The sequence below is a fragment of the Hermetia illucens genome, chromosome 1 (assembly GCF_905115235.1).
Source record: "Hermetia illucens chromosome 1, iHerIll2.2.curated.20191125, whole genome shotgun sequence".
NCBI classification, from domain to species: Eukaryota; Metazoa; Arthropoda; class Insecta; order Diptera; family Stratiomyidae; genus Hermetia; species Hermetia illucens.
The window spans coordinates 131131867-131155484 of NC_051849.1; the positions used below are offsets into that span (position 1 = coordinate 131131867).

At 40.1% G+C, this 23618-nt stretch overlaps 1 protein-coding gene across 4 annotated transcripts in view; it reads right to left on the reverse strand.

The window, feature by feature from the left end:
* The window catches only part of LOC119646613 (potassium voltage-gated channel protein Shaw-like), a 637421-nt gene that overhangs the window by 499765 nt on the left and 114038 nt on the right, over positions 1-23618 (reverse strand). For 3 of the 4 annotated variants that reach the window (XM_038047117.1, XM_038047118.1, XM_038047115.1), the window contains exons 1-3: positions 22396-22406; positions 17124-17126; positions 13015-13067 (exon numbers count right to left, since the gene is read on the reverse strand). The gene's annotated coding sequence lies outside the window, so the exon portion shown is untranslated. Of the gene's footprint in view, positions 1-13014; positions 13068-17123; positions 17127-22395; positions 22407-23618 lie in introns of those variants that run through there. The other variant, XM_038047116.1, reaches the window with a different exon arrangement.

Below are 23618 nucleotides of genomic sequence, written 5' to 3' on the forward strand. Positions count from 1 at the left end.
GCAGCCGCATCGAGGAGGAAAGTGCAGGATCTTTTTAGTCTTGCAGATTACTCACTGAAGAAGCTATTACACATACCTGACAGTTAGATATGAACATAGCGGAAGGAGGAATTTATGGCCCGGTACCAATAACCGGCGCAAGTGGTTTGTCTTGGTCGAAACCGCTAATTATGGAACTGTTCGACGTCTAGGCTACTTCAGCAGGTTCGTGTAGGTAGCGAATGAAGTGGACTGAGGAAATGCACCTGTTTATCATCCGCTCCTACTATGAAATAATGGCGATAATAGGTACCGCGCTGTGTGTCCGACTCGAAGTCATCGTAAGAACTGGTGACCAAGAGTCGATAGGGGCAACGGCAGCGACATCAGTAACACCACGTCGCACTGCCGGCAACAGTTTCAGTACCCGCTGAATTATGCTTCGTCAGTTCAGAATGAACCCCAAAGAGCGTGGGTAGAATTCTCGGAAATGTACCTTTTGTGTAGACCAGCGCCAGCCTCTATGGATCTCCAGTAACTCCGAGAATTCTATCACAAATCTATGATGAGATTTCATCTGAACTGTGTCGCTGCTGCAACTACAATCAATTATGTATTGTGGTGCAGTTGCGCGTGTTAGATTACACGGTCAAAGGATTGGTTTGAGTATTCAATTCAAGTTCATCTGGATCGTCGGCATCAGCATCATCAGCATCAATGCCAGCAGACGGGTGAAAAAGTATAGCGGGTTTACCGAAACTAGGCCATCCCCAGTGAAATATCCGTGTCCAGAATGCAACGTATATGAAGAACCAGTGGAGCTCTTTCATATCACTCAACCAATCCCAACAGAGCATGCAGACAGTGCAATTTGCTATAACGGAAGCGAAAGAATATTGGTGTGGACTTTGGCATTCTGTGTGGATTGCCGCCGAAAGTACCAGCCATGCCACTTTGCCGCGCATTAATTTTGCGGATGTCACTGATGAGGTGGTTTGACGGGCCATAAACAGTTCACAAAACTGGTCATTAGTCGACTGAAAGAATTTCCGCCTTTCCTCCCTGCGGGGATTACCTACCTTACCCCTAAAAAGGACACAATGCACGACCCTGCGGACACAAGACCGATTACTACTACTTACCAACCAACACTCTGTCCAAAAAGCAGAAGGGCTGCCGAGTGGGGTAAAGGGGTTGGAAAGCGCAACTCATTATTGACTCGGTAGTTGTAGGACAAGAAACTAGAGGCCAACCAGATCTCTTTAGTTGCTATATCGATTATGCCAAGGCAAGCATTGCGTAAACCTGGCTAATCAATGTCTTATATCTGTATCTGTTGGCAGAGAGAGAAAGAAAGAAATGTACACACATAACTTCAAATTCTAGTATTGCAATGCAAGTAGTATTAGTATTTATTATTATAATAAGTATACGTAAAATAAGAATGTCAGTCGTCCAGTACACAGTAGATCTGCTATAGCCAGTACCCACACTAAAATGACCCCACTTGCGAAATAGCTGCAGAAGTTTATCTGTACACATCAGAGACGCTAAACAAAGAAAAGGCATAATCGTCAAATCGTATTGGTAAGAGAGAGATCGGTGAGCTTTTGCTATTCTGGTACTACTGCCCATATAGCAATAAGTTGTTTCACGTATTCACTTATACTTAGGAAAAACTTGCCGATCTCACCAATACATTGGCAAGTCCGGGGGGTATGTCAAACACTGATCGGATTTTCGTTCTATCTCGCTCATCCTCAAGGGCAAAACAATTTGAAATCGTGCGTACTCGCACTGATTTCCCCCCTTGAGGGGCAAAGGGGAGTGTGGTAGCTGTCTAGCATCTAACTGTGGTCCAATAGACACCGAACGAAACAGTCTATTTACATTATTATCGTCATGAATATCGTCTGGTAAATTTCTAAAATATGGAAATATAATAATAAATTAAAATAAATTAATAACTTCATTTGTGCAGATATCGAAACCGGATGTATTTTGAGGCCTAGAATTCGTAGAGATGAACCACTGTGATTTTTTCAGAGTTTTTGGTTGGGTACGTTCTGAGAACGAAACTTGCTTCACTCTTTAGTGCACACATTTTTAGCCCTCACTTATCTCTGTTTCACCCAATATGAAGAAAAGGATCATGTTCGAAACGCACTAATTGAGCCCTTCCATTTGATAATACACATGACCACATTTGGTGGAAAAAATTGTACACCCCCATTTCACATATATGAGGAGCCCCCCTCAAACTCAACACGCAATTGCGCCACGGCTATATGTAGAAGGATTCAAATTTCGTGATAATCAGTTTAGCCGTTTTCGAGTAAATCGGGTGTGATAGACAGACAGACAGATATTGAATTGATTTAGTGTAAACACAAAACCTTAAAAAGAGACGACAAATAGACAGAATCTTACACTAAACCTAAACAAGTCGGGAAACCGGAAGCTAGACGCTTCAGGTATGGAAGGTTTTGTGTATTTCTTTTATAAAGAAATTTGAGTGTGCATTTGTCATATATTATACGAAAATATCCACTTTCAAGTTACATTGGCATTCAACGTCTTGAATTTGCACAGAAGCCACAGCTTTGACCTAGTATAACTTTGTTAGTAATAATGCGATTTTTACTAAATTTGGTAGGATCATGCTCTTTGATGTAGCTTACATTGTTGCAATTTCGTGATTCTAGGGTAAACTCAAGGGGGGTTTTCCTGTCAATTACTAAACATTATAGTAATGTACTATTATAATATTAACTTTATTTAAACAGGTATCGATATGGAGGGTATTTCGGAGCCTAGGCACCATATAGCGGCAGCCCTCTGATTTTTTTCAGATTTTTCGGTTGGGTAGTTTCTGAGAATGGGTTCGTTTAATAAAATGATCACTTTTAACCCCCCGCACTCCCCACCTTCCCAACAAATGTCGAAACTAAGACCGGCAATGAAAAGTACTAATTTGATACCCCACATGACTATATTTGATGAAAAAAAATGTACACCCCCCTCTTGCATGTATGGGGACCCCTCCGTAAATTCAACGTAAAAGAATGTAACTAGCAATATGCGGGAGCGTTCACAGTTTCTACCTTTCTACCAAATTTGGTGTCAATCGCTGCAACCGTCTCTGAGAAAAATGCGTATGACGAACAGACAGACAGACAGTAAACTGATTTTAATAAGGTGGAGTTGTTCAAAGTAGTTACCATAAGCCACAACGAATATCTTTAGTCGTATCTCTAAAATTTGTAATAATGGTTACGCAATGTATCACTGCAGTTTCTTGTTAGGCTTGCATCAAACCGCCTTTCAACTGCTCCATGTTTTTGTATTGCTTCTCGATATTGCTTGCTATATGCTTTGCCATATTGAAAACTCGGTGGAGTTCAAATTTCCTTTCACTTTTCCAAATCCCGTAAAACAAATTTTTGAAAATTTTCGTTTCATTTCAACATTTTCCCACCTTTGCAACCTAACAGCTAAAAGTCTCTAATGAAAATAAATTTGCTCCTAAATTTGTATCGTGAAATTATCAGGTTAAATTTAGTATTCGTCAGTGGGAGACCAGTTGATAAATAACCCAGAGTTATTATTAATATCGCACAGCTGCTTATTAACCTGAAGGTTAAAAACCAGCAAGTAAATTTATTAGGAAGTTGGCTTCCTTAACCCTTGTGTTACCACCCAAAAAAATCTAGCTGGCTTCTCAGTCGTATCGTCGGTTTATAAATAATACTACATTGTAGCCCAAAGTAAATTCATATATTAGACAGATATTCAGTTCCGATTCACGCAGGTGTTTAAGCTGAATATAATAATATATAGTGACTTTTATATTATATGTTGAATTACAAATAGTGATGTTTGTAATCCTAACTCAGGTGTAATACCCAGTGAAGAAGGCTATATAAAGGTGGCAATGGGGCACGAAATCTCGTTGTGCACCTTTCGGGTAGGGACGATGTAGGTAAGCAGTCCGAGACTATGCATTTAATGTTTTGGTATGTTTGTGTGTCAATGTCACCTAGATGATTTTCTTGTGTGTGTTGCCTCATCTTATTTCAACAGGAAACGAATGCATCCGAAAAATTGACTTTGCATGCATCCACTTCCTAGGATAGCAAACAGAAATATATGCCCCCCCTATCCCATAGAGGAATTTTGAAGCATCATACACTCACTGATTCTATTAAGATCCATTACCATTAATATGAAATTAATTTTTAGGGAACTTCTCCTCGAAGCCGTAAACAGCTGTGCATTATCTATTGTTGTTATAGACGCTGCCATGTGCTCGCAACCACGTAAGGAGAGACCAATGCACTGCATCATATATACGGCACTGACATCATCATCATCAACGGCGCAGCAACCAGTATCCGGTCTAGGCCTGCCTTAATAAGGAACTCCAGACATTCCGGTCTTGCGCCCAGGTCCACCAATTCGATATCCCTAAAAGCTATCCTGAAGACATACGCCATCGCTCAATCTCAGACAGGGTCTGCCTCGTCTTCTTTTCCTACCATACATATTGCCCTTATAGACTCTGCGAGCTGGATGATCCTCATCCATACGGATTACGTGACTCGCCCACCACAACCTGTTGAGCCGAATTTTATCCACAACCAAACGGTCATGGTATCGCTCATAGATTTCGTCGTTATGTAGGCTACCGAATCGTCTATCCTCATGTGGGGAACGACAAATTCTTGGGAGGATTCTTCTCTCGAACGTGACCAAAAGTTCACAGTTTTTTTGCTAAGGACCAGGTATTCGAGGAAAACATACGGACTGGCAATATCATTGTCTTATACAGTAAGAGCTTTGACCCCATGGTGAAAAGTGTTGAGTGAAACAGGTTTGGTTAGCTGGAATAGGCCCTGTTAATTGCCATCAACCGGGTGCGGATTTCATCATCATAGCTGTTATCGGTTATGATTTTCGTCTCTATATAGGAGAAATGTTCAGCGGAGTCAAAGTTGTAGTCTTCTTTCTTTATTATTTTCGTTTGACCAGTGCGATTCGATGTTGTTCGTTCTTTGGTTTTTGACGCTAACGTTGCCACCATGTACTTCGTCTTGCTTCCATTAATGTACAGCCCGAGATCTCGCGCCGCCTGCTCGACTTGGATGAAGGTAGACTGTACATCTCGGGTTGTTCTTCCCATAATGTCAATATCGTCAGCGTAGTCCAGCAGTGGGGTGGACTTGAAGAAGATAATGTCTCTCGCATTTACGTCGCCATCGCGAATCATCTTTTCCAGGACCAGGGCGGAAGATGGGGTATCCCCCTGTTTTAGACCGTTGTTGATGACGAGAGTCTCGAAAGTCATCCCGCTGTTTTTATCTTGCCTCACACACTGGTCGGGGTCAGTCTAGCCAGTTTTATCAATTTCGTCGGGATACCGAATTCTCTCATGGCCGTATACAGTTTGCAACTGATGTCTATATTCCAACAATTTTTCCATCGCTTGCCCTAGAGAATTCGAAATTTATTTCGAATGTTGACAACTGGAAGCGAGGCGTTTTGGTATGGTCCCGCAATTCGAACCTAACGAGAATTCATTTGCCATGATTGTTCTGAACATCAAAGTCGGTAGTAAATTACCAAAAGGAAGGTCGAAACAACGGTGGCTTGATACGCTGGATGAGGATTTAAAAGCCTCAAGATTGCATCCAGATCAGCCATTTGATAGAGTCAAATGGCGAAACCAATCGCGACGAGCGGACCCCGCTTGTAAACGGGAAAAAGGCTGAAGAAACAGAAGAGTAAAGCTGATGGTGTTGATTCAGCAGACTTTTCCCAGGTTTTGTACTCCATGGTGGATACTAATCCACATTTCTGCCTGGGATCTATACTATCCTTTGACCGTGCCTTCGGCGCTAACACCAGCTCTTATGCTCGGAATTTCGGTCACACAACTCCCATCGTGGTAGAAAATGCGGAAAGATTTTCCGTCCTCATAAAATTTCAAAGAATGCACTGGGAGTTGAATCTCCTGTATATAGTCTCCTTGTACCTAGTACACCTTCTTAATTCAGGGAAAGTCAGGTTTCTTGAAGTGAAAAAGTAAGTGAAGAGAAGGGTCTCTATATTCTTTGATATCTGAGAAACATTGTTGAACAGTTTTTGAAAGAATGCATACATTCGAAAAATAGTTTAGGTTTGTACATGTCTTTTACTCTGCTCTCTACTAACATCGCTCGCATATCTCCGTAGGTAGCTTAGTAATTTCATGCGTCCGGGTATTGTAAAAAAATATGGTTTTTATTTTTGGTGAATATAAAATGTCAAACAATATTCTAATTCGCGCATTTTATATGGTGACAAGAGCGGAATTTTTGATGTAACATATGCAAAACAAAAGATTTGATGTACAAATGCTGGTGTAAAGTTTTTATAAGGCATACATTTTTTTTGTTTTTTAAGAACGAATGTAATTTAACAAATTGTGTGTCGATGGGTAGTAACACAAGGGTTAATTCAAACTTCTTTGCGTCCCTTTGGGAATACCATTTTTAGTAAGCCATTTTTCAGTATGTGAAAGAAATTTCACTTGGCCTGGAGGGTAGAAACGAAGGATGTCTTCTGACCGCTGACCACTGCTGTTCATCATGTTGGTGGTAAATTACAAGAGTGACTAACCACCAAGACAAAGGGGACACAATGAATAATTTGATTGAGAGTGCGGGATACAAACTGCGCGATATTAGATAGTTGAAAACAACTCGAAAAGAATCTGAAAAGTTTAGGGAAATAGCTCCTGAAGCAATTAATTGGCTTTGGCTTCCATTTTACAAGAATCGGTCGTTTCGTTCATTTGTTCGTTTTACAAGAATCTTCATGCCCCTGATGCTTCCGCTACCCAAAATTAAATAAAATTGATTTTCATTTTGCTAAACGAAAACGTACTCGTAGTACGCCTCCATATATAAGTGAAATGGTGACGATGATCACCATATGTGCAGAAGAATCGAATCAAAATCGTGAATTTGCTAGGGGAGTATCTCGCTGATTACACTTTGATAGGCGCTTCATCATCTGTTAAGGATTATACACACACACACGCCGACACAATTGTGAATCACTTCCCCGCGGATGTTTCCTGCCCCTTTCTTGCGACTGCCAGGCACAAAAGTATGAAGTCATGGCATCAATTCGACTCAGAGCCACCCTCGATTTTGCACACCTCGCATTTGCTATGTATTCTAATGAAATTTTCCCAAGTTTCTGAATTTTCCGCAATCGACTGAAGCTCCATGTTGAGAAACACAGAAAATTCTTTCGAAGTTTTGAATTCCTTTCGCCAGCGGCAAAAATTCTTTGAACATTTACGTACTTAATTACACAGCCAGCTAACGGTAGTCTAACGGCTACCCGGGCTGTTCAGTGAGTTGTTTGAAGCTAACCGGAGGCGAAAAAATTAATAATAAACCGAACAACGTCAGGATTACGCCTAATTTGCCTTTGATATTATTTGTTGTTCTTGCACGTTGGCATTTTCATTTAGCGTGGCCTCGATGTTTCGTGTTGCTGATATCCTGAATGCGAAATTATTTCACAGACATCGCAGCATTTGTGTGGGCTTTTGTTTTACTCTTATCATTTTTAATTAATTGCTTACAATAGCATCCGAAATGAGATGCGAAAATAAACTCAAATTGATGCATCCATCCAGATAAAACCGCTCTAAATAGAGCGGAATATTGCTGATTGATTGGTGGAAAAATGTTGCGTGTCGATACCATTGTCATCGATAATCATAAAAATCTATACGCGCAATTTATGTCTACGCATATAAGATTATGTGCGAAATAAGACATATATATATATCTGATATGGAAATAAATGTACTATCGGAAAAGACCATTCAGATGACCATTCAGAGATGGATGGAATTGACGAGAAAAGAAATGGAATAGCCATCGAATGCCACAAAACGAATCCTTCTAAATGCTGACAATTTTACCAGACTAAAGTTCAAGCCGAACTAACAAAAAAGCAATTTTAAAGAGATTTAATTTTTGTTCAAACTTAATAATATAAAATACTTAATTAATATCATTACCAAGTTGTATGAATAAATGAAGGACCTACTTTTGGAAAGCGATGGCCAAAAGACCAGCCGTTCACAAGTATTGAAGCTCCACATGTCTTATTGGCACGCTTTGTAGGCTTCTGTACTCGGTTATGTGGGTGGGCCTTCCACCTCGGTTCCTCACGCTTCATTGTATAAAACTGCAAGTGTCCCCGATGCCTGAGTCCACACTGAAACCTGAAAATCAAAAAAAAACTAATCCGGATCTATCTCCAATATGGTGCTAACGGAGGGTGGAGATCCCAAAGGCCGCGAATAGTGAATAACTGAGGCAGGAGAGGAGTTGCTTGAGGATGTGTTCAATTATGGATCTGCCTTCTAGATCGCACCACTGGGCTCAACTTTTACGGCTTTAAGCGCGCGAGGTAGCCTGTATTTTGTTTCTTTCCAGTTTTAGTTGGGGTATTTTCTTCCGCTAGATCCATGCAGTATCCCTTTTGTTTGTGTTTCAATCTCCTGTGCGGACCCACGCAACGGTTTAAGGATACAACTTGTGCAATGAGGCGTAAAATACCGAAGACTCCAAAAGCACTCAACTGTCGCTTTATTCCCAAGACTGCTGAGCTATTTGTGGACAGATCTTAACCGTCAATTTCATCAACATTTGAAGTTTTTGGGATAGTTCTGCCCTCTAGGTCGTCTTTGGCCAATCAGGATGATCTTTTTATACATTCATATCTATTCTCTGGTAATGCCGACTAATTTATAAATTACTAAGTCGGTAAAATCGAAGCTGGACGCTTCAAGTCTGAAAGGTTTTGTGTCTTTCCTAGGTAAGAATATATGAGTAGACATTTGTCCCATTTGTGCGCAGCTCCTAATGTTTGTGCATTTAGTTTGCCTATTCACTACTCACTTTAAAGTAATACTGACATTAAAATTCTTAGACTGCACAAATTTGCGCAAAACCGATAATTTTGACCTATTATAATTTGTTAATCAGTTAAATTCTCACCAAAGTTGGTAGAATAATACTATACACCATATTACTGCCGAATATAATAATAATAAATATATTTGTATACTATTAACTTTATTTTGTTTGAGTAGTTTCTGAGAACGGGTTCTTGAAGTAATTGATTCTATCTGGTTCGAAAAATACTAATTGAGGCCGTTCAGTTGATAACCAACATGATCATATTTGGTGAAAAACAAATTTTGCACCAATCATTTGCACGTACGCTCTTCTTCAACTAAACGTAGAACGATGATTTTCTTTTTATCCGAGGTGATTGACAGTTCCCACCATTCCACCAAATTTCATATCAATACGATTTACGGTTTCTGAAGAAAATGCGTGTCGCAGACAGATAGGAAACCGATTTTAATAAGGTTTTGTTTTACCCAGTAAGATTTGGTTTGTCCTTCGAGGAACACTAGATGAGGTCGTGAATGAGATCAGCAGCAACGTTAACGTACTCTCATCATAAATGGATGAGAAGGAACCGTAAATGAGTACGAAACTCTCTTTAATTTAGCCTATATAGGTTATAATAGAGGTATTATTAACGAAGTTATAGTAGGTCAAGGCTGCCTTTTTCGCATCAAATTACTATTCCTTAAGAAGTAAAATGTCAGTGACATTCAATATCTGGTATATATATATATATAAATGACACTATCAACAAAGCTTTCCATGCCTGAAGCGCCGAGCTTCCGGTTTCCAACTTGTTCTGTTATAAGCAAATACCAAAACATTATTCCCAAGTATGTATAGAGGTTTCACTAATCTTCTTACAAAATCTGCAGCTAGTTTTCCGAGGTGATAAGTTCAGCTTGAGTCTTCTCAATACGATCGTAAAGCTTTTTCTTGTGATTGAATAAAGCTCGAAACCTTAAGCTTCTGACTTAAGCATGTTTACTTTTGGCATTCCCACAATATGATGTAACACCGTTACAGGAGATGCCTTGAACAGAGACCGGTTTCCTGGAGAAGAGTCGCTACACCATACATTTTAGCGGCCATCCAGTAAACTATGTGTCCGAAGTAGGTTTCTTAGTCAGCCCAAAAATGAAACCTGCCGTTGTCGGCTTTGAAAACATGGGCGAACGGCTATGCACTTTGCGCTTCAGAGGCAAATTTATAAATATAAGCCTCATTAAGGGGGTCAACCCGTGTGTCGGATCCGCGGAAACGAATTTGTTTTTTTGCATCACTTGTATCTAGATGTAGTGCAGAATATATGGGCAAAGTGGTTTTTTGATAGTCGGAGTCGTTCGGAAATTATAGTGCTAAATACGTAACAAGTCACATGCCAGATTTATGTCGATCGCCGTAATAAAGCTCGTATTTATCGGTCCGAATGACGTTCGAATGACTTCACTAAATGGGCAAGAATTGAAGCCAAGGCTCTGCATGTGTTTCTTGAACAAACCTAAGGTTTATGGACTAGGTATAGCAGATTAATGATCAGTTAAGATTTTATGGCTAAAAATCACAATCTTCTTTTTAAATGCGTTTTTCTCGAAACTTCATATTGAAAATCGGCTGCCAACATAGCTCAAAATCTATCCAACGAAATTCTCTGAAATTTTCACGATTTATTTAGAACATATTTCTACGGTCCACAAACTAGGATAATTGCGATTCATTTAGTAATTTTTTTTTTATTCATTAAAGAAACCTTAAAAAAACAAGAAAATTCACAAAAAAAAGTTTAAACAGCCGCCAACAATTTAGTTTTTAATATTTGTTAATGATCCTAGTTTGCGGACTGTAGTGAAGTCTGAACTTTGAAATGCTGTTTACTCTTTTTCGTAAATACGATTACAGCGCCCTCTAGCGTGGCAGCAGAAAAACACCTTTTGTCCTGTCCCAGATATGATATCACAATCAGACTCGAGGACTTTAAGAGCCAAGTAGGGAAGGAGCCCGTATTCAGGCGATACGTTGTCTCCCATAGCTTGCATCAAAATACAAATGATAAAGAACTATGGATTATTCAATTAGCAGTGTTACACGAAATGGTTGTGAGAAGTACCTGGTTTGCGCGAAAAACGGTCCACAAACAAACGTGGGCCTCTCCAGATGGGACCACTTTCAACCAAATTGACCATTTGATCAATGTCAGCACATATAAGGGGCCAATTTAGACCCGGATCACTGTCTCGTTGGCATGGTGCTGCGCGCTTCAGTAGCAACACCACTCAGAAACCCCTCTGACAATCAGCTGAGAGTTAATACTCAAGCCATCCACAACACAGCCCTCCGCAATACCTATCAGAGGGAAATGGATCCCGCAATAACCACAGTGAACAGAGATCCTGGACATGAAGCATCAACAAATGATCTTCACAATCACCTGAAGAACGTTATCATTGATACGGCCACAAAAATACTTGACCCCAGCTACGAAAAGAGTCAGAACGGCTGGTTTCACGATGAATATAAGTTAGCGGGTACGCGCAGAGACTTATCGAGAACTCCGGCGAGTGGAGAAGCGACTTCACAGACGAAGAAAGGAAGCCTGGGAGAACCAACAAGCCTGTAAACTCGAAAAGTACAGGGAGCAACCGCACCAGGCGCAGAAGTTTTACCGACATGTCAGCAAGATGAAGCCTTACACACCTCGATGTTCATCCTGCCGAGACAATGAGGGAAATTTGATTTCTGATAGAATGGGCATGTTGGAGCGATGGGTTGAGTACTTTGGTGAACTATTGAACAACGAGAACATCGGCAATTTGGAGGTCCCACCAACTGAAGACGACAGAAAAATACTGCCACCTCATCGGCATAAAAAACATAAGTGGCCAGTAGGCGATGGAATTACAGCTGAATTGGTTAAATATGGAGGCGACCAGTTGCACCGAGTGGTCCAACAACTTGTGCTCAAGATGTGGGACAGCGAATCAATACCTGACGTTATCTATCTCATACATAAAAAGGAAATTATCAGGCAGTGCACCAAATATAGAGGTATCACGCTGCTGAGTACCATCTATAAGATATTCTCCGCTATCTTGCTAGGCCGGATAGCCCCATATGCTCAGAACATCATTGGACCGTACCAAAGAGGCTTCACTCCAGGCAAATCAGCAACAGATCAGATTTTCGCTCTGCGGCAAGCGATGGAAAAACTGCCGGAATATGAACATCAGTTACACCATCTATTCATCGACTTTAAAGCCACCTATGATAGCATAGCCAGGGTAAAACTGTACACGACCATGAGAGAATTCTGTCTCTCGACGAAATTGATAAGACTGACTAAGCTGACTCTGACCAATGAGCGAGGTCAGATAAAAGCAGCAGGATGACTATCGAGACCATCCGACATCATCTACGGTCTACGGCAAGGGGATGCCCTATTATGCGTCCTCTTTAACCTGGCCCTCGAGAAAGTGATCCGTGATGCTGAGGTAAATGTAAGAGGTACGATACTGTTTAGTTCCACCCAAATACTGGCCTATGCTGACGATATCCACATCATGGGAAGAACCACCCGAGGCGTACAAACTACCTTCATCCAGATCGAGCAGGCGGCGCGAGATCTTGGGCTGCATATCAGGACCAAAAACCAACCAACCAACAACATCAAACCGCTCTGGTCAAACGGGAAGAATAAAGATAGGAGAATATAGCTTTGAGGTGGTATTTTTATTCGGGCTCGGAGCACAATGCCAGCGAGATAGTGATCCGAGTCTATATTGGCCCCCCTATATGTTCTGACATTCATCAAGGGTGAGAGGTGGCGGCGTTCGATCAACACGTGGTCAATTTGGTTGAATGTGGTCCCGTCTGGAGAGGCCCCCCTATGTTTGTGAACCGCTTTCCGCGCAAACCAGGTACCTCCAGCAACCATTTCGTGTGACCCTGCTAATTGAATAATCCGTAGCCCGTTATCATTTGTATTTTCGTGTAAGCTATGGAAGCCAACGTATCGCCTGAATACGGGGCGTGAACGTTAATGAACACTTACCTAGGATTTTGTAGGAAGCATACACTACTAGGTGTCTGGAAGGCAAACTTCACCTGGAAAAAGAAAAGCATATTTTGAGCAATTACATATGTCATGGTATCTACAGCTATTTATCTAGATATTAAATCGAATAATGACATAAAATCTGATGTTGTGGCTAATGTAATGTCATTCAGTAAGTATCGAGTACAGCTGAGCCTTACAGTCTTAATATTTAAGAGCCGAGACTCTCCACCACGCTGGACATATACACACAGCATCTGGCAGGAAATTGGGGATGCAAGAATTAGGTTCCACTGAAAGTCAGTATTATGTCCGCATCCTTTAGAACTCTTTGTTGAATGAGGAGCGGATGAGAGATTCATTCCATTGTATGCAGCATATTTTCTATTTGCTTACATAACCCCTCTCAATACCTCCATTTCCCTCCTTAAAATTATCCATTGCCGCCCCGATATTCACTTATTTTAAAATGATAATTCCAAAATAATCAGTTTTTTTTGTCCATCTACACCATTTTATCTACGAAATCCTACCACCTTTTTAACTTTCCACAAAAATGATATTTTTGGTAGACAAGCAGCAAGTAGGGTGCCATTTTTTGCGGAAAATTGGAATTAAAGTATTTGTGGTAACGGTGGCTTTGGCACAAATCTTGGGATCCATTAGATGGGTAATCGTAATAATCATCCTGGGTAAGCAAGATGTCTTTGTGTTGGTTCTAAAACTGGCATAAGTTACGTGATGGCATTCATAAGCAGAATGCCTTTGATCGTGTTAAGAAGCTCCTGGATAACAATTTTAAAATGTGGCAGATAAATTTGTTAGTTAAGGACTGGGCACGTCGCGTGCGGTGTTGTTTCGCACTCTCGCTATCTTGTTCGAAAAAAATATCGTTCTTTCACGATAACCACGCCAAATTTTAGGACGGAAAAAATAAAGTTAACCAATTAATCAAGTAGTTTGTTGCGAACCTGGAATGGTCCCAAATGGACGCAATTTAATTATAATCTATTTATTATAAAAATTTGACAATTTGCGACCAATCATGTAAAGCTTTCCTTTCAGAGTTCTAAGGGGAGGACATTTCATTTCATTTCATTTTATATTCCTATTTTTCAAATTTTCATTTCGTTTTTTGTCCCACAATAATATATAATTGTACCTTACTTGTACTTTCCCCTTTTTCATTATTTGTTTTTAGATTTATTATTCCTTTTTTCTGCCCATGCATGAATATTATTCTGTTCCCTACCCTCCCCATTTTACGACCCAACGATACTAAAGTAGGGTGGAAGCCACAAAGGGCGCGCCTTATTGTAGACCTAAAATTGAAAAAGCATCGATTGAGGATGCGATGGTCGTGGATCCTCCCTCCCCTCCCGTGGAGTTTTACGGCTCCACGCGGTTGGCCGAGCCGTTATTTATGATGTGGACCCACGCAACGGTATAAGGGCACGCGAATTTTATATAAAATGACACGTGCGGGATCGAAAAGTTCAAAACGACAAATGGCAATCTGTCAGATGACAAGGGACGACTAACAAACTTTTCGAGCATCAACTCATTCAGCCCTGAAGTATATTTCAGGAAGGCCCTTGCTGATTGTGTCGGATTGACAACATTTAGTCGGTAAATTTACTTACCAGTAAGGGTTTCCAATCCTTTACAGTTGAGTCATCGCTAACATCGATGGTAGAAACTTTCAAATACACGACAAGGTTGCATTTGATCAAAAATAAAACATTGGAAAGAGTACCATGATTCCAAACAATCGCAATTCTACTCCAAAAAAATATTACAGGTGAAACTAAAGGGTTCCATCTTAACTATATGATATGATATACGCAGAAAGAAAACAATGGATGCCAGACGAATCTTCGATGGTGCTACAACCGAAATCGAGCCTTGCTGCCCGGATGCATCCAATTAACTCGATCGCAGGACCGCGTCCTCCAGTTGAAAATTTTTAGAATTTATCTGCAATTTGCGTCCATCGAGTCTTCCCAACGTTTCTTTGGCTTACTGCCATCGCTTCTGACTTTCTGCACTTATATCGGTATCCTTACTTCATGCATTCATTCGATGTGGCCGTTTCTGTCCTTCGAGAGTAGGGCTCCTAGACATTCAAATTGATCCACCTGTTCGAAATAATGCTCGCCCATTGCAATGTTCTGCATGTTAGCAGTGCCCTTCTAGTTGTGGACGTGTATTTTGTGTTGGATTCATTTACTCTGAGCCCCAGTTCACTCATTGCTGACTAGAACTGCTGAAATATTTCTTTCACACTAATCATCGATCCGGCAATAATATCCACATCATGTGCGCCACCAGCTGTGCGGATTTTACTGCATCATATCTCTGGTATCAACAGGGGCCACCTTCCTGACAAATTATTCGGGCGCCAGGATACATAATTTGGCGACGAGACCATCCCTCGCTTAAATCCTGACAATATAGGAGAGCTTTCTGTCAGTTCATTTTAAATTTCTACCTGACCCTCGCTGTTTATCATTGTGCCTTCGGCTAGCTGGACTAACTTCGGTTGGATTTTTACCACGAGCATTACAATATACTCTATCGTACGCCTGACAGAGGTCAACGGGCAGCCGGTGCACATCGATGTCACATCCCCAGCACTTTTCACGGACCTGCTTTACTGCGAATATCTGCTCCGTTATCAACCGTCCTGATCAGAACCCACCTCGGTATTCCCCGGTAATAGTTTTTGTAAACTCTCTTATTCGTTGTTCGATTATATTTGTCAGCAGATGAACAGTAATGGGATCCTCCTGAAATTTTCTCAACGCGATCACTATTTTATAAACTATACAAATTATACTTTTCCTCCAGTCGTCACATATTTGTTCAGTTGTCCAGATTCTGCAGATTCATTTGTAAATTCGACTGGTGAGCTCTGCTCCCCCTTTTTGAAGTTTTGCGTGCAACAAAACCTTATTAAAATTGATTCAATGTCTGTCGGCCCGTCTGTCTGTCTGGTGGATAAAACATAGGGGAGATAGGGATCAAAATGTGTGTCCAAAAAGTCAAACAGCGCTCGTTCTCAAAATCTCCCCAAATGAAAGATCACATTGGAGCATCTATATGAAATCTAGGCCTCAAAATATATCCCGTCCCGATATCTATACAAATAAAGTTAATAATGGTGTGTAACCATATTGACAGCATCATAGGCGATAATATGGGACATAATTCTGAAAAGTTTCAAGGCAATCCAACCCAATTTATTACACCCTAAGACGTGTATGACGTCATCATCATATCAAGTGAACTTATATGAACGACGCTATGTACGAATGGAAAATCGTACATAGAGAGATTTTTTACCTGAAGCGCCGAGCTTCCGGTATTCCGACTTGTTTAAGAGTTCGGCTGGGGTGCCATCCATTCTGGGAGCTGATGATTTAAATTTAGACAAAGCTGCCTCTACTTTCACTTGTTATCGGATCATCCGGAATTCCAAACGGGTGAAAATGTGTCGTCGCCGTTGAGTCAAAGAGGTGTTCAAAATACAGAAGCCATCTTGGTTTTATTTGAGTGGCGTCGCAGATGATATTTCCATTCAGATCTCTACGGAGGGTAGTTCACAATTTAAAATCTATTTTCACTCCGTACTCGTACGTAGTTCTTCTCAAGCTGTCGTCAAGTGTTAAAATTTTGTTGTTATTGAACTTTCGTTAATATCGTCTACAGATCTTCTTAGCATATCATCTTAGATAGTGAAGCTTGTCTTTTCTGGCTCCGGTTCGTCTTTCGATTAGTTGTCTGTAGGCTTCGTTTTTCTTGTTAATTGCTTCCATGCAGACATCATTGAACCATACGTTGCGGTTCCTCCGTTCTTTACGTCCGAGATTTTAGATTTTAGATGCACTTTGGGTTACATCCCTAATTTTTCTCCACATTTCTTCACTACTTTCCTCAGGACCAGCATGTGTAGTGCGTTGAAATGTGCCTTGATTGTGGACATGTGAGCCACTTTGACCGCGTCGTTTTAAACATTTCCACATTGATTTTAAGAGTCCAGCTCCTATCGCTCTCGATGTCGCTCGAAACTATGTTGAATGCATTCCAGTCGAAGATCTACTCACACTCTGTCTCTAGAAAACGTTCGTAAGTTAGCAAAAGCCTGCGAAGAATGTGGACCTGATGTTGCCTAATTATTTTGAATTACCGCCCCCACAGCCATATGGGGTATAGCACGTCAAATAAAACTAATGTGCCATTGCCGTTAGTTCTTATTAATATAATGCAACTACCCACACCATCTTCTGAGAAAGTTGCACTCCTTCTCGACTCTTCTACGCTACATTAAGGCGATCCACTCAACGGCCTTCTTGATGTAATGGGTTTCATTGCGTGGTATACCACTCAATGGAATTGTCTCCTTTCTTTAAAAGTTGACCAAGTAAAAAGAATAATGAGGAATTCTAAGGGAACAGGTTGGGATTCGTATATAAGCCACCTTAGCAGTAGCATGGTTTATCTTGAGGTGGGCGGTGATAACAAGAATGAACAGGAACTGGAGACAGTGGTCCAACAGAACCGCAATTGACGCATCTGAGCCCAATTGACAGTCATGTCATTGAGGGATTTATCCCGGTGGAATAGAATCATAAAGAGAATGAGAACAGAGGTCTAAGGCTAAATATGCACGCAGCTCGATTGTCCACGCACAAAATGACGGCATTGAACATAATATTCAAGTTTATGCAATCAGCATATACATCTTCCTATATTTTATGTTATGAAACTCTTAAAATTAATGCCGCTAATAGTGCATTTACCCTCGGCTTAAATTCAATTTTTAAGGCAGACCAAACACGCCTATCTATAGGTTTGCAAGTGCCTTAGAGTCTTCTGAGCAAACAAGCAAATTCTCTTTGACCAAAACAGCCCGACGGCAAGCGCTTCCAATTCGCGATGACTTATTTAGGTTTAGCAAATATGTGGATACGGTATTAAATTCAAAACCCGAGGAGGTTACTCATCAAAACCGCCAGGTTTGCAATCTTGACTTATTCAGATATGGCTAATTGAATAAGAATCGGTTGTGAGCGTTCAGCTTCGCCACGTTGTCTATCTTGCTTTTCGGATATTGCAGCAGCTCTGAAAGCAGGCACTTTGGTTTGAAATTTTGTGATTCGTACACCATGTTGTTCAGATATTTCGACATCTTTTAAAGTGAAAACCCAAACTTGCTGGTTATTAAGTCAAGCATCTCACTTTTCTCAGTTGAAGAGTCTACTTTTTCGGTATTTCGGCAACTCGACTGGGTGAGAGTTGCCGTCCAGGTGTGGTTGATCTTCTAATGTTCGATTCTTTGGATGCATTTTCAATCATTTCCAGTATTTCAGCCAGATCCCTAAAGGGGCTGAAAAGTTTATGATAGAGAGGGTTCCCATCTTCAAACCTGATGAAAATTCTTTGTGGTTAAAAAATCACAGTTGTTACTCCCCCTCCCTTTAGAAGGTAAGGTACCGTAAATTGGAAATATTTTGATATCATCAACCTCCCTTGCAGATCGTGAAGTTGGTTGCTTTATCAATAAGCTTATTAATGTTACGGTAATAGCGGCTGTTCGGGGTGCCATAAGTTTCAATGGGTGATGACCGCCACAATTCTTCGACGATGGTAAAAAAGAAATTTTCTTCTTCTAACTACGTACCATGACCATGTCCATTACAATTTTTCAACGGGCTTTGGGAAAGAAAATCTCCCGCTTCTTTACTGACTTTCTCCTTTCGGCCTGGGCGTAGGGTTCAAAGTTAAATCAGAGCTCTGACATGATAATAGCCTCAATTTGGAGCAGGGATGGCCATAGGATTAAAGAGGGAGAACCTCCTCTTCCTTTTGCATACTCGTTCATCCCCTGATTGAGCATTACGACATAACGATATAACAAAAGCCCACTTTGAAGGGCCATAACTTTCTACATAGGGCCACCCTTCTCCCCTTCCCCGAGGTTGGGGTTGAAAATGTAATCTTTACCAATTTTCATCTCGATCGGCTTAACGGTGTAGAAATTGATTTGTCAGAACGCCATCTAGTGTCGAGCTACAACATCGCGGGTGCGAAAGTATTTGCCATGGACAAAAACATATATACACCAGTTTTCATAACGATCGGGTGAAGAAGTTAATCGATTTCAACGCCATCTAACGCCAATTTACGGCAACTTGCGTCCGTTTAAAGATACATATATTACATATATATTTCCCTGGCGATCGGTTGAACTGTTTCGGAGCTCATTGACCACAAACCAATATGTATACTAACCTCTTCCATTTTTGGGGTTTTATGCGAAACAAAATCTTGTTAGAATCGATATATGTCTGTCTGTGAATCCCTTTACATAAAACATACATGCGAAAGGGAGTGCATTTTTTTACTGAATATGGCCTTATCGGGTATCAAACGAAAGGGCTCAATTAGTAGATCCCATATTTGACATTGTTTGAAACATAGCGGAATATGGGCTCCAAATATGACCCTCCAAAAGGTAAGACGTCTCGTTCTCAGAATCTATATAACCGAAAAAAATCTGAAAACAAGTCGAGAAACCGGAAGCTAGACACTTCAGGTATGAAAGGTTTTGTGTATTCCTTTTATATAGAGATTTGAGTGTGCATTTGTCCCATTAGTATGTAGAACGTAATATATGCATATACCCACTTTCGAGTGATATTGACGTTCCAAGTCTTGAATTTGCACTGACGCGACAGTTGACCTATTATAATTTTGTCAGTAATAGTTCGATTTTCACAAAATTTGGTAAGATCATGCTCTATTATGTAACCTACATTATTGCGAAATTTCGTGATTCTATGGTGAACTTAAGGGGGTGTCCCTGCCAATTACTAAAAATTATGGTAATGTACTATTATTAACTTTATTTGAAAAGGTATCGGTATGGAGGGTATTTCGGAGCCTAGGCACCATATAGTAGCAGCCCCCTGATTTTTTTCAGATTTTTCGGTTTGGTAGTTTCTGAGAATCGGTTCGTTAAAAAATGGTCACTTTGAACCCCCCGCACTCCCGACCTTTCCAACAAAAGTCAAAACTAAGACCCGCTTCGAAAAGTACTAGCCGAGAGCTTTAATTTGATACCCCACATGACTATATTTGATAAAAAAAAAATTTACACCCTACTTGTGCATGCATGGGGACCCCCCTCAAATTCGACGTAAAAGGATGTAACCCACTGTATGCGTGAGCGTTTACAGTTCCCATCTTTATGCCAAACTAGGTGTCAATCGCTATAACCGTCTCCGAGAAAAATGCGTGTGACGGACAGACAGACAGACAGGCAGACAGACAGACCGACAGACAGTAAACCGATTTTAATAAGGTTTTGTGTTTACACAAAACCTTAAAAAGGGCCAGGAAGAATTAGATTTTTCTTGAATGGAATTTTAATATTTTTATCGAATTTCAATTATTCTCGTTAATTATGACGTCAGCGTCCTATTTGTATAGCTTAGGATGCTGTTAATTAACACGAAATTGATAAGTTTGAACTTCTATAACTTTGACACTAATAGTTGGATTGTCATGTGTGCATGTCTATGCACGAGACTGTCCTCTATGTCGGCGCAAAATTTGGTATACCTAGGATGAATTTAAGGGGAGTTTTTTAGTCAATTTCTAAAAGTTGATAATATACTATTAGTAAATTTATTTGAGCAGATATTGGAATGGGACGTCTCTCGAAGATTAGATTTCACATAAGTGTTTTACACAAAACCTTAAAAAGGGCTGCAGATAAATAGATTCTTCATAAATGCGACTTTAAGGGGGTCATCCCGTGTGTCGGGTTGGAGAAATTGATTTTTTTTTGCATGAATTGTATCTATATATAGTGGAGAATATGTGAGCAAAGCGATTTTCCGATACTCCAAGTCGTTCAGAAATTACAGTGTTAAACAGGTAAGGAGTTTGCAGCCGCGGCTAGAGTACTCGATGAGAAAGAGCATCGAATCTTTTTTTACCTAGTTTTTTACCTGAGCTTTATAAATTCGAACACAGCTATAAATATAAAAAGATGGAAAACCAATCAATTGTCTAAACTTATTTGCTGTTTGCAATAAAAAGGATAATCCAGTCTAGAGTGAGCACTGAAAGGCTTCCAAGCTATACTCACTTATATTTTGTTGTAAGTATTGTGCTATTTGTGTGTTCAGTGATTTTTTTAAATGGATCGCACGAAGGGAGATTGCTTTACCGTTCAACGTCACGCTCACACTAAAAAACGAGTATTTCATGGGAATCGATACTTATCAGAGAAGAAAAAGGACTTCGCATCAACATCAGCAAAGTAACTTTTAGCAAGCATGAACACGGATGTTCGAATTGCAACAAGTTTTGTATATTGTATATTGGATTTTGCTGGAGTTTTCTCCGGTAATTCTGCAAATTTTTGCAAATAATAAAATATACGTAGTAGTAAAAAAGGAATGGGTAAGACATGTCGAGAAAAGAATGGGAACAACGCTCCTAAACACCCTCATTCTGGGGCCAAGGATGTAGAAATAGTCACTTTTCTGGCTGTAATTATTTTCAATGAAGGACTCAATGGCATTCTCAAAATCCTAGTGACAATGGGATGTCAAGTTGGTCAGATATGTCAGGTTTATGTCGACCGCCGTAAAAAAGCGCGAATTTGGCGGTCCGAACGATGACGACTGACCACTCTAAAAGAGCCAGAATTGAAACCAGAAAGTAACAAGCGGCGTTACAAGACTTTTTTGAAGAAACGGAGGGTACTCTCTATGGACCAGGTATAGCAGATTAATGCTGAGTTAAAATTTTACTGTTGATAATGACATTTAAATTTTCAAATACTTTTTTTCGAAACTGCATCTTGAAAATCGGCTGCCACCATAGCTTAAAATCTATCCAACCAAATTCTTTGAAATTTTCACGACTTCTTTAATAATATTTCTACGGTCCGCAAACTAGGATAATTGCAATCGGATGGGTAGTTTTTTTTTATTTATTAAAAAAATCCGTAAAAAAACACCAAAATCCAAAAAATTAAGTTTAAAAGCCCACCAAAAATTTACCTTTCCATATTTTCTAATTATCCTAGTTTGCGGACCGTATTGTCCACATTAAAATGCCGTTTAGTTTTTTTTCTTCAGATGAACAGAGCGCCCTCCAGCGTGGCAGAAGGAAAACACCTTTTTTTGGAGATGTGTGCATAAATTGACACGTATTCCAAAAACTAGCTACGATATCAAGCTGAAAAATGTATCACATATACTAGAGATATCGATAAACATATGGTGAAAAAATCACGTTTCTATCTTTATCCAGTCCTCCAAAATTATTATTCCAAAAAGGGAAAAAAACGGCCTTCACACGGGATGACCCCCTTAATATTTCACGCGAATGTCAATTATTCCGGGTAATTATGACGTCAGTATCTGATTTGCATGGCTTTGGAAGCAGTAAATTTGGGCGAAATTGCTAAGTTTGAACTGCTATAACTTTGGCGTTAATTACCAGATTTCCACAGACAGACAGACATTGAATCGATTTTAATAAGGTTTTGTTTTACACAAAAACACAATGATGTGTTTAAACGAAATCTACAAAATACATCCCATTCCGATATCTGCTCAAAAGTTAATAATAGTATATTACCGTATTTTAGAAATTTAGCCCCTTACGGTCATGCTAGAAGTACAAAATTATTAAAATTATTAACAAAGGTACTGTTAGAAACTGTTAGATTTTATGTAAATGTAGTGCATTCTTAAATGTGTATATGTCTTCGTAACACATCAATTCGTGAATTCAACAAAAAGCGGGCTTATATGAATGGGGGGTCGCAAGGAAGTAAATCGGAAAAATGTGTACAATCAATTTATGTATGGATAGTAATATGTATATGCAGGAATACTTTGGGTTTTTATCCATTTACGAAAGGGGAAGTGTGCGTAGAAAGTATCTGACATAAGTGGAACACGAAACCTTTATACCCGAAGCATTAGCTTCCGGTATTTCGATTGTTATATAAAGATAAAGATAGTTTTGCTGATTTGGTTTGCAGCGTAATTAACTTTTCCAGGTATTCGGAATAGCTTCATGGCATCTTTCCAAACCAGTAACCGCACAACAAATGTCACATTGAATTTCTGCGCAACAAAATATGGGACACGATTAAATTTCTTAGTACCAAAAACCCCTCTATTAATCCCTCTACTGAAAGGAATGTAGGGTGGCTCTTAAGGTCGAAACACAATTTCGGTGCGTGCGGAGTGCCGACCGCTACGGACTAATGCAAGTGATATTAATAATTAGCACTTGCAACGCAAATAGTGTTTTCCGGCAGTTCTCAAAACGAATTCATTCAAATTATTTACATTCAACAATAACTGTCGAAAACGAAAAGCGCCGCCATATTGCAAATGACGCAACAAACGCATCGCAAAAGTTCATTCATTGCGCATCGGACTTGTTGTATATTGCTTCGTACAAGTCTGTGTAATGAAATTCATTTGTCTGCTCTGCCACTCCGCACGCACGCAGTCACTCCGCTGTTGGGTTGGGTCTTTATTCGCTCCCGTTTGCGCTCCCTC